Source organism: Condylura cristata, unplaced genomic scaffold, assembly GCF_000260355.1.
Source record: "Condylura cristata isolate star-nosed mole 26May11 unplaced genomic scaffold, ConCri1.0 scaffold00038, whole genome shotgun sequence".
In the NCBI taxonomy this organism is placed as follows: domain Eukaryota; kingdom Metazoa; phylum Chordata; class Mammalia; order Eulipotyphla; family Talpidae; genus Condylura; species Condylura cristata.
The window spans coordinates 8912033-8923002 of NW_004567139.1; the positions used below are offsets into that span (position 1 = coordinate 8912033).

The 10970-nt window shown below is 66.1% G+C and overlaps 1 long non-coding RNA gene across 1 annotated transcript in view; it reads left to right on the plus strand.

The window, feature by feature from the left end:
- The first annotated feature begins 271 nt into the window (after nucleotides 1-271).
- The window catches only part of LOC105854414, a 15798-nt gene continuing 5099 nt past the window's right edge, over nucleotides 272-10970 (plus strand). The window contains exon 1 of the long non-coding RNA XR_001146096.1: nucleotides 272-519. This is a non-coding gene — a long non-coding RNA (uncharacterized LOC105854414). The remainder of the gene's footprint in view (nucleotides 520-10970) is intronic.

The window sequence follows — 10970 nt, forward strand, 5'->3', positions numbered from 1 at the left end:
TCAGTCTTCACAAGGTCGGGTCTGCTGATCCCCTAATCAGCTTGAGCCTCCAAATCCACCAGCAGCAGGAAGCTCAGGGTGGGTGGTGGAGGCTGCTGGAAGGCAGCGGCCATTCTGCTCTGCTCTACAGACCGTCCAGGAGGGGATGGGGCGGCAGGGCCATGTGCACCACGCTCCTCCTGCTCAGCACCTTGGCCATGCTCTGGCGCCGCCGATTCGCCAACCAGGTCCAACCGTGAGAAACTGGCCGCGGGCCGGCTTGGGAGAACCCACGGGGTGTAGCTGCAGGGTGAAGGGGTGTGTCCCTGAGATGCGTCCTGCGGGAGGCGGGCAGCTGGCATGTTGCAAAGACCCTGGCGGGGCGCCGAGGTGGTGGGTCTCGCCGAGAAGTGGAGCAGCTGGCACTGCCCACAGCACTCCCACCTGCTCTCCCTCCCGCAGAGAGGCCTGCAGCGGGCCGGTGGGGGCCGGTGGGGCAGACACGGGCAGCTCGGAACCAGACCTCCAGTCTTCAGGCAGGTAAGGCAGGGAGGACCCGCTAGGGCGCGCTGCCAAGGGGTCCCCCTTGGGCTGTGTGCGTGTGTGTGCGTGTGTGTGTGTGTGTGTGTGTGTGTGTGTGTGTGTGTGTGTGTGAGAGAGAGAGAGAGAGAGAGAGAAAGAGAGAGAGTGGGCCTGGCCCAGGCCCAGGGCTTCCCCATGCGCTGGCTGGGCAGGCTGTTTTCTGTAACTGGGAAGGGGTGCCCCCAGTCTCCCCTGGACCTGAGTGGCTGCCTTCAGTGCAGGGCGAGCCCCAGGGCGCCTCTAGCTGCTGCAGGGGAGCGGAGGGAGGAGGCAGACACTGCCCTGCAGCTTTGCTGGCCTCCCCTCCCCCCCTTGTACCCCCCCATGGGGCCCCGGGATTCAGGCTGTCCCCAATAGAAGGCGCTGGCGGACCATGACGTCACCGGCGCGCGGCGCCATTGGCTGGGCTGCCCAGCGGGCTGGATGCTGTCTCCGGTGGCCAGAGTTAACTCTTCCCTCAGCCCGAGCGTGCGGCCTGTACTGGGGCTGAAGTTTGGGGAACGTGGGGCCTTTTCCTTCCCTGGATGACCAGTGTCCTCTGGTGGCCAGCAGCCTGCTGGGAGACCAGCTGCACTCACTGGGGTCTACTGTTTGAAAGGCGGCGCCCGGCAGCCCAGGCGGCAGGCCCATCCGGAGCGGGAGCTTCTCTGTCTGGTGGGCGGCGGCCAGCGGGGGGCACTGCCTGGGCTCCCACACAGCCTCAGCCTCCAAGACTGAGCCCAGCAGCTGCTGCCAGGGTGGCAGCTGCCTTACACCTGGAGACGGTGGTGGGTGTCAGCTGGTTTTCTCAGTCCTGGGGTCTCCCAGGTTTGAGGGTTGGTCAGGTGGTAGCACCACGGGAAAGGGCCCTTCTGGGCTCCCCCGTATTTCAATAGCTGAGAGGTCGAAGCCTCGTCCCTGCCCCTCACGACTTGGGGCGACGCACTGTTGAGTGTGGGCCTCTGGCTGGCCCGGGGTTCAAGTCCTGGGTCCTCTTTAATGGGGGAGACCTGGGGCAAGTGGTGGCGTTGCTTTATTCTGCGTGAACCGGGGCGGAAGGGCGCGTGCGACCGTGTCCAGGCATGGGGCCTGCCCCGCTGTTTCCTCCCCCGGGGCTGCAGACACGGCTGCTTGGGAAGCCCCTGAGCCCCAGGGGGCTGGGGGGAGTGTCTGCCTGTTGCGGGGAGGAGGACAGGCCCGCTCCCCACCCCGCGCCACCGCCATGGGACAGGCGGTCCTCGACGGGAAACGCGCAGGAGAACGACCTGGGGTTCTCTGGCAGGGGCGGGGGGGGAGGTCTCGTCACTGCCGGGCCCCAGTTTCCTGGGCTGAGCCCCGCTGAGGGCCAGCGTCTGCTCTGCAGCCCCAGCCACCAGCCCCAGCTGGACTCCTGGTTGCCACTGGTGCGGTGGCCGCGGCTCGGCCCCTCCCGGCCGCCATGCTTGTCCCTTTAGGGAGCGGGAGCCGCTGGAGTGACCCTCACCTCGCTGGCCGAGCAGGTAGGCCGGGGCCTCTGGGCGAGGGCAGAGGCGGGCAGGGAAGGAGCAGGCTCGAGGCTCCGTGTGGCCCGGAGGCCGGCTTCAGCCCGCCTCACCGGCGGTTTAAGCGCAGAGAACTGGGTGTGAGCCTGACAGCGGTGGGTTTTCTAGACTTGGGAGTGGAGTGGTGGGCATGCTGGGTGACCTATCAGGGGCAGGGAGGCCCCTGAGGAGCCGGGGTGCTCTGGAGTGTCTACTCTGCCCTGGCTGGGGTGCGCGGTGGGAGGTGGGGGAGGATGGCCGTCTGCTTTGGTTTTATTTCAGCTCCGGGCCGGTGTTCCCCCACTCCCAGGGACACTTTGGGGGGCAGCAGCAATAGGAGGGAAACTGAGAAAAGGAGCACCCGAGAAGGTGGACACCCGGCTTTTGCAGCCCAGCCCCCGCGCGCCAGCCCTCACTCTCCAGAATGAAGCCAGGCTGGGAGGGGGGCGCTGACACGGGCTCCCCTCCCCCGCTCCCGAGGCTTCTCTGAGGGGGAGCCTGAGCGGCCCAGAGGGGCTCACGGGTGCCCCCAGCTCACTGAGGGCGCCGGGGCTGCTCATTCACCCCTAATCCTCAAAATAACCAGGAATCTGGCTCGTGGCAAACTGCATTTTCGAATCGAGGAAACCCAGGGAGAGGTTAACTCATCCGTGCTGCACCCCTGGCTGCCAAGTGGGCCGGGCTCTGGAGCCCGCTCTCCTAACCACGGGGGGCACAAGCCCCTCGGACAAGCTGCTGTGGGCGGGCATCTGGCCGCCGCCTGCCTCCCTCCCGCCCTGGGGAGCCGCTGCCGCCCGGCTCGGTCCGGGGTCCCGGGGGTGCCGCCTGCCTGGTGCTCTCGCCGCCTGAGGCCTTTGCCTGTCAGGCCCCAGCGCACACGCAGCGCCTGGCCGCCTGTGGACATGCCGCCGGCCAGCCTGGGCCCCGCCCGCCTGGCCGCGGCGACCTCGGCCGTCCTCTGGGTGTGCTTCCCGTGCGTTGCACACGTGTGTCCCGAACAGGCAGTGGCATGTGGGGGGACGTGACACTTGTTTTTGTCGATTTACCGAGGCTCAGGCACGGCGGCCGCCTCCTCGGCCCCCCTGCCTGCCCCTCCGGTCCTGCCTGATCCTGAGCAGAGATAGAAGCAGACTTCCGCTCTGCTCCTGCCACCGGCCAGGCCCTGCAGACAGCTGCTCCGCCTGGCCGGGAGCCATCCATCTTCCTGAGCCCCCCCACGCCTCCCCTCCCCTGCCGCCCCCCGCGGACACCCCGGCCTGCCTTCCAGGCAGCAGGAGATGGAGCTCTCTGGACCGCAGCACCCCCGCTGCACCCCGCCTCTTGCCGGTCCTGAGAGGAGGTCGGGCTGAGGGGCAGAGGCCGCCCCGGCTCTGCCTGCGTCCCCAGTCCGTCTCTGCAGTCATTGTTCGATCTGCTTGCCGCACCCCCGTCGCCCCGGCCTGCCCTCTGCTTTCTGCCCTCGCCAGTCTCCTTCCAGCAGCAGCCTGAGGGACTGCCAGGCCAAGGTCACCTCCTGGTAGCCGCTGGCCCCCGCCCAGACACACTCCACGAGGCGCAGCACGGTTCTGAGAACCGCAGGAGCCAGGCCCTGCGCGGACGCTTCTGGGTGAAGGGGGCTGCTGGGCTGCGGCTGGGCAGGGAGGCAGCGGGGCCTGGTGGTGGGGGCCATGTGGGCTGGAGGGGGGCCTCTCCCAGGGAGCAGATTGTGTCTACACCTTCCCCACACACCCTGTGGCGCCTCATCCCGCCGCCCGGCCCTCTGCAGTCTGCCCGCCGCTGCTGCGGGAAGGTGCTGCCGGCCGGCCCCTCTGCCAGGGCTGCGGGACCCGACGCCCTCCTGCCCACCTGCCCACCTCCTCCCGCACGAGTGGGGGCGGGGGTGGCCCATGGTGAGGGTGGGCCCGCAGTCACAGAGCCGAGGCCTCTCCTCCCGCCTCCTTGGACAGAGCCGGCTCCTCTGGGACGGGCATAACGGGGGGTTGGGGCTGTGGGCCCCCCCGGGCCCTCGGGCCAGGGGAAAGCAGGCCACGCTCTGCGGGCGGGCGGGTGGGCGGGCTCCTGGCACGTGGGCCTGACCTCCGCCCACCCTGCTTCCTGCCTCGTGGCCTGGGCAGCCCCGACGCCTCCGTGCCTGTGTTTCCCCGTCGGTGAGATGGCGATAACCTGGGCCGGGCTCGGGGCGTCTCAGGGCCGGGCGCTCCGGCCGAAGGCGGGCACGCCCAGCGAGCACCCCCTGTGTCAGGGGCGCGCTGAGCGGCTTCCGAACGGCTGGGGGCTCCAAGTAGCCCCGCCCAGGGTGGTCCTTGACCTGGCACACACCAGCTGGTGCCGGACACTTTGCCAACAAAAGAGACAGCAGAGGGTGGCACTGCTGGCGGCCCCCAGCCGGGCTGGACAAGCGCGCCCGGCACTGCCAACGCCCTGCAGCCGGCCGGGACACCCCCTCCCGGTGGGCTCTGCTCCCCCAGTGAATGTCAGCTCCCAGAGGAGCGGGAGGCGCTGCCCCCCCTCCCGCCCGTCCTCCGTCTGCATGCTAATGGCGCCGCTGGTGGGAGCTGAGTGGCAGGGAGGGCCGGGCGGAGCTGCGGGTGGCCGAGGGGTGGCCGAGGGCAGCCGGAGCAGGGGCTGCTGCTGTCTGGGCCTTCCGTGGCTGAGACGCTGGCGGCTGCCAATCTCTCCTGGAGACTGGAACAAGACCAGCGAGCTAATGGGGGGGGGGGCAAGGGCCGAGCTGCAGCAGCGGCTGCTCTCCTGTGCCCTCCGGGTGCACGCCTGCCCCCGACACGCGGTGTGTGCACAGGACGGCGCCTGACTGAGGCGGCGCGCTGGCGGCAGAGCAGGGCACCGGGCTGGCCCGGCCGCGCCTCACTGCTGGGGAGAAGCTCCACGCTCCCGCTGGGGAAAGCGACGCCGCTGGTGGGCCTGGGGGGGGCGGCCGGCCCGCTGCGCCCCAGACCTGCCCGTGCCTCAGGGTAGAGCGAGGTGCCGTACACTGCGAACAGCTACCACGTCACAGACGCTGTGCCAGGAGCTTCCTTTACCGGCATCGCCTGCTCTCCGAGGCAGGACTGTCTTTGTCCTCATTTGCCAGAAGGAAGGCGAGGGTCACGGAGTTTGCTCAAGGTCAAGTCTCGGGAAGAAGCCGACGCCTTCCCCCGGGCACTGGGCCCCGAAGCTCGTGAATCGGGGCAGACCCATGGCCAGGGCAGGGACCGGCGCTGCAGCCCGGCCAGCGACCCCGTGCGGGGAGGGGCAGGCAGGGCCTCCCCGCGCTGGGTCTTGGCAGTCACCACTCGGGGAGACTGACCGGCTGAGGCCCCAGAAGGCCAGTCCCGGGCTGCCAGGCAGGGCTGTCCCTGCAGCACTGTCACCGCATGAGGAGAAAGCAGTGGCACCTGCAGGGGTGGTAGCAAGATCGTCGGTCAGCCACTGTCACGGCCACTCGCTGGCCCTTCAGCCAGGGGAGCCCGGGGGAGATGAGGGGGACGTGCGGGGGAGCCCGTTTGATCGTGCTGTGGAGGGAACAAGGAGGGCCCAAGGGGCAGCTTCAAAAGGACACCCAGGGACTTACTGGAGAGGATCGGCCCGAGGCAGACCCTCTCTGTGGGTGCAGCGCCCCCCGGGGACTCCCACCAGAGGGTGGCCGGGAAGGAAAACCCACGTCCCACAGGCCGGAAGGGCCGCTGTGAACACACGCGCACCCCACGATCCTTCGCGGGTGCTGAGCCAAGTGCCCACGTGGTTGTTTATTTAACAAGCGGGTGCTGGGCGCCCAGGAGCTGGGGGACTCGGTGGTGAGGGGGACGTGCCCGCCGCCCGCCGCCCTGCCGGATGGGGACCTCCCCCCCAGGTTCCGGGGAGGCCTATGGTCTGGGCCTCAACCACTCATCAGCACTCACCCCTCCCGTTCGGTGCTGACGCGGCGCGCTGGTGCAAGACGCTCGGGACCCACGACACCCTCAGGCTCAGCGCTGTCTGGAGAAAAGGGCGCAGGGCCCACGCTGGGCCCCGGAGAGCCGCCCCTAAGGGACTCGCCGGCTCGGCAAACATTTCGGGAGGCCTTTCTGCCATGAACTGTGGTGGCAAGTAATTAGGACTGTGGGGTCCCCTCAGGCCAGGCACAGCACGAGCGAGAAGACTGCGGGCCCCCGGGAGGTGCCGACCAGTGGAACCCCCACCCAGACACCAGAAGGCGCCTCAGTAGCAGAAGAGGCCTCTCACAGGAAGCCGAAAGCACCGGCGTGAAGTGTCCACTCCTTGGAAAGACGGGAGAAAGTACCTGCGAGCGGACGCCTGGGAAAGCGGCCTCCAGAACGCAGAGGGCGTGGTGGTGCACCGAGGCAGCCCGGTTATGTGAGGGGCTCACCGGACGCCTCACCTGCAGTCACCCGGGGCCGGAACAGAGATGTGCCGTGTGGTCAGGTCACCAGGGAAACAAAGCCTCGGCGAGGCTGCCTCCACCCGGCGAGGGCTGGCGCCCCTGAGCGACCGGCGGGGCGTGGGCCCCAGAGCCCGTCCCCTGCTGCGGTGTCCGCTCAGCCGCCGGCGAGCACCCTGGCAGCAGCCCAGAAAGCGGCCCGCCGGGCGGAGGTGACGCCCACGCGGGACCTGCGGCATGCTCACGCTCGCCTGGGTGACCACGCCCCAACTGGACACAGACACAGCCCGTGGGACGGCCCAGCTCGTGGCAGGGCATTCGCGCGGGTGAGGGGTGTGCTGCTGGCGGAGCCATACGGAGGGCAGTGCCCAGTGCCTGGGAAGCGGGCACCAGGCCGAGTGCCCACGGGACCTGGAGCTACAAGGCCGAGCCTTCGGACTGGAAGCAGGTGGGGGCCGATGGTGGGGGGAGACTGGCTGTAAAAGGGGGTGACGGTGTGTTTGCGTTGATGCTGCTTCTCCTGATGGGGTGTGGTGTCACGGGTGTATCACTGACTGGAGGATCGAAGCGAATGTTTTAAGTGGACGCATCGCATTGTCCTATACCTCGGTAAAGATGACTTAGAGTTAAAAAAAAAAAAAAAGACAACAGAGAGGGATGAAGGCCTGATCTTGTCTCGCTCACAGCAGGTGGGAAGGCAGACCGAACTCGGTGAGCCCCAGAGAGCCCCGCCCGGAGAAAGCGCCCGCCAGGCCCCGCTCTGGGCTTCCCCGGCACAGCCATCCAGATGTGCCCGCCATCACCCTCAGTTGGCAGAAAAGAAAGCGGGCTTTGGGGCCCTCCCTGGAGGCGCAGCAGGGCAGGACACAGCACTACAAGCTGGCCGCAGCCACTTCAGTGCGGGTTCCGTCCCCGGTCCAGGAGGTGACCCACAGGGCGCGGCAGACCTCTCCTGTCTCCCTGCTGCTCCCCTCAGCAGTGTGCTTTACCGATCTGCCTGTTCTGCGCCCCGCTTTGTCTCTGGTGAAGCCCCTCACCATCTCTGCATCTCTGGCCTGTATTCTAGTTCTGTGTGCATAAATAAATAACTCTTTAAAAAAAAAGGTGGGGGGGCCTCGGAGCGGCCCCTCATCTGGCCGAGGCGACTGGGCTGGAACCCGGTAGAGTTGGGCGCCTGCCTGCCGGGCACAGACAGGTCAGCCCCTGGGGCCGGCCTGGCCAAGGCAGTGCAGAAGCAGGGCCCAGCGGCGGCGCAGGGAGACGCCCAGGGCGGGGCACTCAGGCAAAGGGAACAAACAACCGGGAAGGCGGCGCAGAGTCCCGAGCAGCGGGTTTCTGGGAACAGCGCTGTGTTCAGAACACAGCAGAAGAGGTCAGTGGACTATTACACATCCTCAGCTCCACTTAAAGGAAACACCACTAAGCCATCCCTGTGCAGTGGCCACTGCACCATGGAGCCGGCCAGGGAGCTGGGGGTCAGCACAGGAGACAGTCCTGCACCAGGGTGGTCCGTCTCAACGGGGTGTGGGGGGGCTGTGGTTCTAATCTGGAGGTTTAAGCCCACCCAGTGAGCCCAGATTTCTGCTGGGATTTGGGTCGCCTGTTGGCACCCCTCTGCTGCCCCGATGGGCTGTCCAGCTGAGCCCATCACGGGGGGGGGGGGCGCCATCACCTTGCTGGTGTGGCCTCGTTTCCAGGAAGTGCTCGGTGGTTCTGACACCTCAGGAGTAGTGTGTTTGGTTTCAAGGCTTCCACTGACTCATGACTGGGCTTCCTGGGCTGCACGAGGGGGTCACAGCAGGCCGGGGGTGCTGGCCGGAGGGACACAACCTACTTCAGCTGCCCTTTTTCAGTCAGAAAGTGCCTCCAACGTGCTGGTTCGCCACCTTCACCTTGCTATAATCCATCGTTCCCGGGAGCAACGTTTTGAATAAGATCTGGACAACGGGGACCCTGTCACATAGGATGGCTTGCCACTCACAGACACTCAACGTGAGGTGGCTGAAACAGGCAGGAGGTGTCTCTGCCAGGCCTCGTGCCCTTGTCTGCTCACCCCAAGATGCCCCCACCGACATTTTTTTTTTTTTAAAGATTTATTTATTTGTACATACAGAACTGGGGTACAGGCCAGAGGCTCAGGGGCGGTGAGAGGCTTTACCAGAGACAGAGTGGGGAGCAGAACAGGCAGATCGACGAAGCACACTGCTGAGGGGAGCAGCGGGCGGGCCAGGAGAGGTCTGCCACGCCATGTGGTCTCCTCCGGGACAGGCGGGAATCAAACTCATGAGGAAGTGGCTTTAGCTTCTCAGTGCAGTGCTTTAACCCGCTGCGCCACCAGGGAGGGCCCCCCACCGACATTTTTATGTTAGGACATAAAGACAGGTGTCTCCAAACCAAGACCAAAGACCACAAAGTTGGGGGCGTCAGAGCAGGTGACTTCAGTGGCTCCAAAGCACCCTGGAGGCCCGCGGCCTCCCCGCCCGGCCAGATGGCGTGGCAGCCTCAGGCAGCTTATCTTCCCGTCCCAAAGCCAGAAGAGCGGCTGTTGTTTTTAAAAAGAAGCGAACTTTCCCAAACTCCGCAGCATTGCATCACAGGCCTTTTCCTAAAACACTTCCTGGCACTGGGGACAGATTCATCACGCGGCCTGGCGCAGACACCGCTTCGCCGCTGTGGCGGGGAGGAGCCTGCCTCCCCTGAAGCAAGCGGCCGCCCGGCGGGGCTCTGCTGCCTTCTGTTCCTCAGAGGGAGGCACACAGCTGCAGGGCTGGCAGCGACAGGGGCTGCCGTGCCACCCGGTGCCACCGCGGCGTGACTGGCCCCACCTGCGCGAGCAGCGCCAGCTGGAGTAGACCCCCGGCCTTCCTGGTCTCACTAAAAAAATTAAAGGTTCCTTCCCAAGTTGAGACCTGAAGATCAACATTCCAAAGACGGCGGGTGCCTGGCCGGGTCTTCGATCTCATCAGTAAAGGGCATCGATGGGCTGGCCATCTGCTTGCGGCGGGCCGGCGACCGCTGCCTCTGCTCTGGGCCTGGGCTCCGGAACACGCTGGCACCTTTGCCCTGCTTGGTTTGTGCTCGACTCTGTCACCGTTCACTAGACTGTGTGACAGAGTGCAGTGCAGACCGACACTGGCCTTGACTAATGGCCAGCTAGTAACTCCACGGCCTGCAAACTCACGTGCCCCAGGCCTCCCGGTGAGTGCCCATGAAATCGCGGAACAGTAACACTCTGGCCTCAACTCTGAGCCCTGCTCTTTCAGGAATTCTGCAGCGCTCCTGGAAGGCTTTCCCAGTTATTTCTGGCTCGGCCAAGCCGTGTACCTGACATGTGCTCAGCCACGAGGCCTCTCGTGGCGTTTGGCTCCAGCCTCTTGGCCACTGCCCAGCAGCCCGTGACACCCCATCCGCCCCAGCCTGCTGCCGCTCCACTGAGTGCCCCGTGAGGTGTGAAGGCGACCCCGCGGCCCATGGCACAGTGACCCTCCCTGAGCTGTGAAGCAAGGGGTGGGAGGCGCTACCAGGGCAGTCCTGCGAGAGCCGCGGGCCGCCCGGCCTTCCTGGGACTGCCTCTGCAGCTCCATCTTCACTCTGCCCACAGAGCGGCTGCAAACTGGGAGAGAGGCGGCATCTCCCCCTTTCCAGCTCATCTCTAGCTTCAGCCCCACCACCTCTGCAAGCACACAGAGCCCTCTTCCCGCCCCTCTCCCCTCCCCCAAGCTCAAAGCCTTATACACAAGGTCCACCGTGGGGACACCCGGCTGCTGCAGCCGGGCACCCCGCCGCCCTGTGGACTGGGATCAAACCCGGACTCCCGGGGCTCCGGGCAATCACCCAATCTGCTGCGCCTGTTTTCTGTCTGGGGAAAGGGGCTGTGTGGTCACGGGCAGGCGGCAGTGAGGATGAGGGCCGGGCACAGCCAAGCAAGCGGCCCAGTCGGGAGGGGCGGAGGGGCGCCAGGCAGTAGACTGCCATGACCAGCAGTGCTGGAGAGTCCACGTGGAGAAGCCCTGCTGCGAGTGTGCGTGCAAGGGCTCTCAGGGGCAGGGGGAGCCCCTCCCAGCCTTAGAGCAGTACGCTGCCTCCGGGGGGAGAACAGAGCCAGGGCCAGTTACTGCTAAGTGCGTTAATGATTATTCCGCGAGTACTTACTGAGGCAGAGGACAGGCAGGGCGCTGGGAGGAAATTAAAAGAAAAAGGAATGAAGACGGCTCCTGCCTTGAGGAGCTTACGGCTATTTTAAGGGAGGGAAGCGAACGGACTTGAGAAGAGGCACCTGCACAATCCCACCTCCAGAACAATATACCCAGCCGAATACCCCCAATGCGGCGGGTGCTACACTCTAGTATTCCCGAAGCAAAGCCAGGTGGTTGCCTGGAAATGCTCCTAAGTAGAAGGGGGGTGACAGTATTTTGCCTCCTTTGCAAATCCTCCTTTCCCTTCTGGAAACGAAGGCGGCACACGGGCCCCGGGGACCCCCTCGACCCCCTCCCTGCCAAGGGTGTGGGCGCGGCCGGCGGGGTGGCGGGGTC